The 6000-nt window shown below is 39.8% G+C and overlaps 1 protein-coding gene across 2 annotated transcripts in view; it reads right to left on the bottom strand.

Annotated features, from left to right (window-relative positions):
- The window catches only part of LOC142142662 (apolipoprotein L3-like), a 33270-nt gene that overhangs the window by 8395 nt on the left and 18875 nt on the right, over positions 1–6000 (bottom strand). The window contains exon 1 of one of the 2 annotated variants that reach the window (XM_075200522.1): positions 3666–3752. The exons of the other annotated variant lie outside the window; for it this stretch is intronic. The gene's annotated coding sequence lies outside the window, so the exon portion shown is untranslated. Of the gene's footprint in view, positions 1–3665; positions 3753–6000 lie in introns of those variants that run through there. 2 annotated transcript variants of the gene reach the window in all.

The raw sequence follows: 6000 nt of genomic DNA, 5'->3' as shown, positions 1-6000 counted from the left end.
TTTACAGTTTTTTTTACAATTTAGTAAAATATGCCACATTTTAAAGATAGGGGATTTCCCAGAATTTTATAAAGTTGCGTATGTCAAATAGAGGTGTGTAATGAGTGTACTCAGACTGGCTTCACTTGCAAGTACAAATATGGCTGAGTCTCTTCCTAAGAAATTTCCTTCTGTGAGGAGTAGAAATTAGCCATATTTGCCTGGTACAGGGGGGTTTGTTGGTGTTTTGGGACTGCGGGGGGGGCACCCTGTAATATTATTAGGCCTGATACCGCTCTCATTTTAAAGTTTAATAGTCCAAGAGGTGCCAGAGCAGCTCTTACAGAAACCATTTTCAATTTCCCTCCCCTCAGTGACTCAGTTAATTTATTCACTGCATGTGTTCATGCTGTCTGTGCTCCACCTTCACTCTCTGCCATGCGGTCTGTGCTCACCCTTCACTCACTGCCATGCTGTCTGTGCTCCCCCTTCACTCTCTGCCATGCGGTCTGTGCTCACCCTTCACTCACTGCCATGCTGTCTGTGCTCCCGCTTCACTCTCTGCCATGCTGATTTGGCCCCCTTCACTCTCTGCCATGCTGCTTTGGCCCCACTTCACACTCTGCCATGCTGCTTTTGCCCCCCTTCACACTCTTCCATGCTACTTGGCCCCCCTTCACACTCTGTCATGCTGTCTCTGCTCCCCCATTCATACTCTGCAATGCTGTCTGTGTTCACCCTTCACTCTCTGCCATGCTGTCTGTGTTCGTCCTTCACTCTCTGCCATGCTGTCTGTGCTCCTCCTTCACTCTCTGCCATGCTGCCTTTACTCCTCCTTCACCCTCTGCCATGCTCCTCCCTTGCTTCCGTTCCATCACTTACCTTTTCTATCGGCTTCTTTCTTCTCTTCTTCTCTTCTCTCTTCTGTCTTCTTGCCTCCTCGCTGCACCACTCCTTACTGAACTTCGGGCATGATGACGTCACGCTTGACATTCAGTGCGAACGGAGCAGAGAGGAGTCGGCGAGCGCCGCGGTCCAGTGAGTACCGGGGATATAACCCAGTCCCCCGGGGGGCCAGTACGACCCTGATCACACCGCAGCTTTGGGAATGAAGAGTCAGTGAAAGGGTGAGTTTTTAACTTCACAAAAACAGCAGTTTTTTGTGACTGCTGCTCCTGTGGAGATTTTTTAATAAATATGAGAAATAGTTCAATCCTTATCAATGCGATAAGGATTGAAAACTATTTTACATTTTATGCGGCTGTTGATAAATGTGCCCCTACATATCTAGCCTCGATTCTACTGCATTTTGTGATACACTCAATGAATGAGAGCAGGCTGCTTCCAGTATACTAATAACAATAATGCACACATGAATGTTTTATTAGTGTTCTGTAAAGAATGTACATAATGTTTATTTGATAATTAACATGTTTTATGATATCCTAGAATTGATTTGTGCTGTTAGGATTTCGTGTTTGTTATTATTGTATCTGTGCAGCTGATGATCTAATTAACCCAGCTTCCTGTTGGCGCTATGTTATGTATTTAATGACTGCAGGAGTGTTTGCTGCCCCTGAAGAAAATGAGAACACTGAAACATTCGTCGGACATGATTCTGTAACGTATTTTACATTTTAATAAATGTCTTGATATTTTTGCTGAAAGCCTGTGCTGGTCTGTTCATATGCAATGAAATATATATATATATATATATATATATATATATATATATAATATAAAAGCCTAGTGGCGTGTGTTAGTCTGACCTACTAAATTCTAAGTGTGTGTGTGGGAAAAAAAACTCAGAAAGGGCTGAAATTTGGTATACTAAGATGTTTTTAATTTGTTAATTTAATTTGTTAATTGTTAAAAGTGTTTATAAAGATTTGAAAAAAATATATATATATTTCTTGAAGGAGAAGTGACAGTTGGGAGTGGTTGGTGGTTGCCGGGGGTGACTGGTGGTTGCCGGGGGTGACAGAGCGAGAGAAGTGTGATACTCATGACCGCTGAGAGAGATCCTTGTGTCTGGATAGACATCTGGATAGATGTGGCGATAAAGATGAAGGATGGAGAAAAATGATGAGGTGGTGACATGTGGACAAAACCACGTTAAAAAAGGGCGCTTGCGTCGGGAAGTAACGCTCTTCCCCTGAGGAGGCCTGACAAATGCATGACAAGAACCTTTTTAACACCTTAAGTAGCTTGATTTGACTAGAATGCATGAGTATCATGCATGGGTTAACTTGTATATACATATATATACATAATTTTACCTTGCAGGTTTATCACACATGCACAAATCTTTAGGGTGGGTGTAGAAAATTGGGTTGATGAAGCCTCTTTTTTAGGTATGGATATGCATGTTGGTCAAACACATACAGATTTGGTCAACCAAATCTAACAAACGGTGTACAAAAGGAGAGATCCTGCTGAGTAGCTCAAGCCCTCAGTGACACATTTAATGTTTGATTGGCCACTAAAGTGCCAAAGTGGACGAGATTTGGCTGTTCAGTGATCACTTCCGATGTCATTGGGGCATGTTAGTGTGGTCCAAAGATGAACGCATGCACCAGTTGATGAAGGCAACCCGCAGTCATCTGCTGACCACATTTACAAATATGCCGATTTTATTGACTTCCATGTGTGGCAGCATGGGAAGGGGCAGTACAACATAAGTGCTTGTTTATGTTTGGAGTAATTGTTTATTGACTGATTTGTAAGGAATTTTTATTATAAAGACAAAGAAACAGAGAAATGACCAAAATGGGCACTCATTAATGGGTGTGAACATATATATTGTTATTACATTAATATGTTAAGTATTAATAAAATCAATCTTTATTAGTATCTGGTTAAAAACAATTGTCTAGTAGCGAAATATTAAAAGATGATGATTGAAGCATACATTGATATAAACAGAAATTCAGTTAAGATAGACAACAATTTGTTGTCTTGCCGCGGGGCTACTCTTATATCTTAAGACTTATTTTAATAAATTCTATAATAGATCCACCTTATTTGATAATTCTAAACTCCAGACCTGGTTCTTAATACATTATATTGCATCTGTTATTTTGATGAAATGACACCTTTACAATATGTTCTCATAAATAAAATCCAGCATTGGGTTATAATTTCTGTTTATATCAATGTATGCTTCAATCATCATCTTTTAATATTTTGCTACTAGACAATTGTTTTTAACCAGATACTAATAAAGATTGATTTTATTAATACTTAACATATTAATATAATAACAATATATATGTTCACACCCATTAATGAGTGCCCCATTTGGTCATTTCTCTGTTTCTTTGTCTTTATAATAAAAGTTACCCAAACTTTATGACCGGGTGCACCCCTCCTTATTAGTTATTTACACTGTATTAATGGTGAAAGAGGGATTTATATAATTTGAGGAGGTTTAATGGTATACCTGGTGCAGTCAACTATTTTCCTCAATTGATTTGTAGGGAAGGCAGATCACTGATCTACTGACAATGTAACACAGCTCAGTGCTGCACACAATGTGACCAGAGCAGGGGATAGGCTATAGGTGTGCCGCATGTGTCCTGGCAGTGGCTTGTAGATCAGATCCATGCTATGTGTGGGAGATCTGATCCTGCAGCCATTGAAAGCTAATGTAATGGTAGAGGCTAGATCCCCTTCAGCTAAAGTACCTTAATATGTCACTGTAACATCACCAGGTCATGTGGCTGCAGCAGTCATATGGTACACAGTGCAGAAGTCTGCTGCAAATCTTCCTGGTCGTGTGCAGTTGGAAGTCACTGTTGGGGAAAAAGGTAAGAAGAAGGGGTAATGGAAAGGGGAAATATTGCGGTAAAGCATGTGGGCAGAGGGTATCATGTGAAAAAATCTATTGCGCAGATGGTGGCATGTGTGAGAAAACCTGAGGTACAGGGGGTAACATGAGAAGAAAGCTGGTGCACTTGGTGGTGACGTGAAAGAAATCCTGGTGAGCAGGGGGGTCACATGTGAGAGAGAAACTTGTCCACAGAGCTTTATATGCATTAGAAATGATGGGGCGCAGTTATCACATGAGCTGGTGCACAGTGGTGATATGTGGGAGAAAAGCTGGTTTGCATGCGGTAATTGTGAGAGAAAATTCAGTGGGGAGAGGTTGCTAGTGATCGAAAAGTTGGTAGTCAGGGGGGTAAGTGAGAGAAAGACATGCACTGGAAATACAGGGTACTAGGTTTAGGTTTAATCTGAGGAAAAGCGACTTTACCAAAACAGTGGTGGATAGGTTGAATAGGCATCCAACAGAGGTAGTACAGACTAATATAATGGAACCTTTTTAACATGATTGGTTATTAGGGATCAAGAAAGCTAATGGAAAATAGATGGTCCAAGTGGTTCCTATCTGCCGTCAAATTCTAGGCTTCTGAATTTGATAACTTAAATATTTTAACTTTACAAAAAGCTATGAAATTCCATAGACAAAAAACCTTATGGTTTAACATGTATGATTATGGTTTGTTACACTTGTTCACAATTTCCAATTTAAGAAAATTATTGAAACTCTTCCACTCAAACTCCAAAAAGCAATGAAATTACGACAATAAAGGCAGAAACCTTAATGGACGTGTTCCTTGCGCAATACAGACATGGTATGCCATCACATCCTGTGGTTAGCTACAGATTCAGCATTATCATGTAGTGAGATTGCTGTCACTCACAAAATGGTGGAGCTGCTAATTCACAGATTTGTGTGTTCACTGGAATACACAGATGATAGTCCACACAGCCATCCCTCTTAGTCCTGATTTATGGATGGTAATTTATATAAGTGTGTATGCAAGTTTGGAGCAACATACTAGAGCCTGATTTGTGAATGTACTGAGATTTGGCTGAACAGAACCTCATATTGAGGATTTAGTATTTACTAGTGCATAACTGAAGTTTGAGCATCAGTACTCTTATTAACTGAGGATTTGGTTAACCAGCTGGTTACTTCTGCAATAAGACCTTATCCCAGTGGATCCCAAACTTTCTCAGTTCGGGGCACCCCTTGGGTATCAATATTTTTTTCAAGACCCCTAAGCCAAAATAATTACCAAGTAGTCCCCCGCCTTGCTTACCTCCGGCCCTTGCAGCGGCACCCCTGTGAGATCGCCGTGGCACCCCAGGGAGCCGTGGCACACAGTTTGGGAACCACTGCCTTATCCAATTGAGGATCTTTCATTTTTACCACAGCTAGACTAATTTTGGTTCCTTAATTTTCTCTGAGCAATTATAACATCTGTGTCTATCTGTATATGCTGATTTGAGCACTCGCTGCACGTTTAAAATACTTTGTATTGTTGGCAATCCATTTGCATGAAGTTTTTACTTTATTAATAAATACATTCGATATCCTTTATTATTATATTAAAATAAACTAGTTTTTATTTTTCTTTTGCTGTGGGAACATATTCTTATTTTATGTATATACCCCTTGCAGCTTTGTTCTGGTGCTCTCGGTGCGTTCAGTTTATACTACTGAGCAGTTTACCAGGAAATATTTTATTTGTTAAGTCTTGTTGGCTTTATGTATCCTTGAATTGTTGTTAAAAGTCAGCTTAGGCCTTGTAAGGGAATGTAATGGCAAACTTTGCTCACTGATAACTAAGCAGAGGCTTCTCTACCATTTAAATGTATTTCAAATATATTATTTTGTAGTTTTTTATGAAGTTATTCTACTGTCCCTTTCTAAGACACAAAAACCCTAAACTACGATAAAGGTAAACTAAGAAAATGTAATAGTACTGCATGTGTGTATTCCAGTGAACACACAAATCTGTGAATTAGCAGCTCCACCATTTTGTGAGTGGCAGCAATCTCACTCCATGATAGTGCTGAATCTGCAGCTAACCACAGGATGTCATGGCATACTATGTCTGTATTGTGCAAGTAACACGTCCATTAAGGCTTCTGCCTTAATCGTCGTAATTTCATTGCTTTTTGGAGTTTGAGTGGAAGAGTTTCAATAGTTTTCTTACATTTTAGATGGTT

The sequence above is a fragment of the Mixophyes fleayi genome, chromosome 3 (genome assembly GCF_038048845.1).
Source record: "Mixophyes fleayi isolate aMixFle1 chromosome 3, aMixFle1.hap1, whole genome shotgun sequence".
In the NCBI taxonomy this organism is placed as follows: Eukaryota; Metazoa; Chordata; class Amphibia; order Anura; family Limnodynastidae; genus Mixophyes; species Mixophyes fleayi.
The sequence above is the reverse complement of the archived record's forward strand: the minus strand, read 5'-3'. Positions and strand labels throughout refer to the sequence as shown.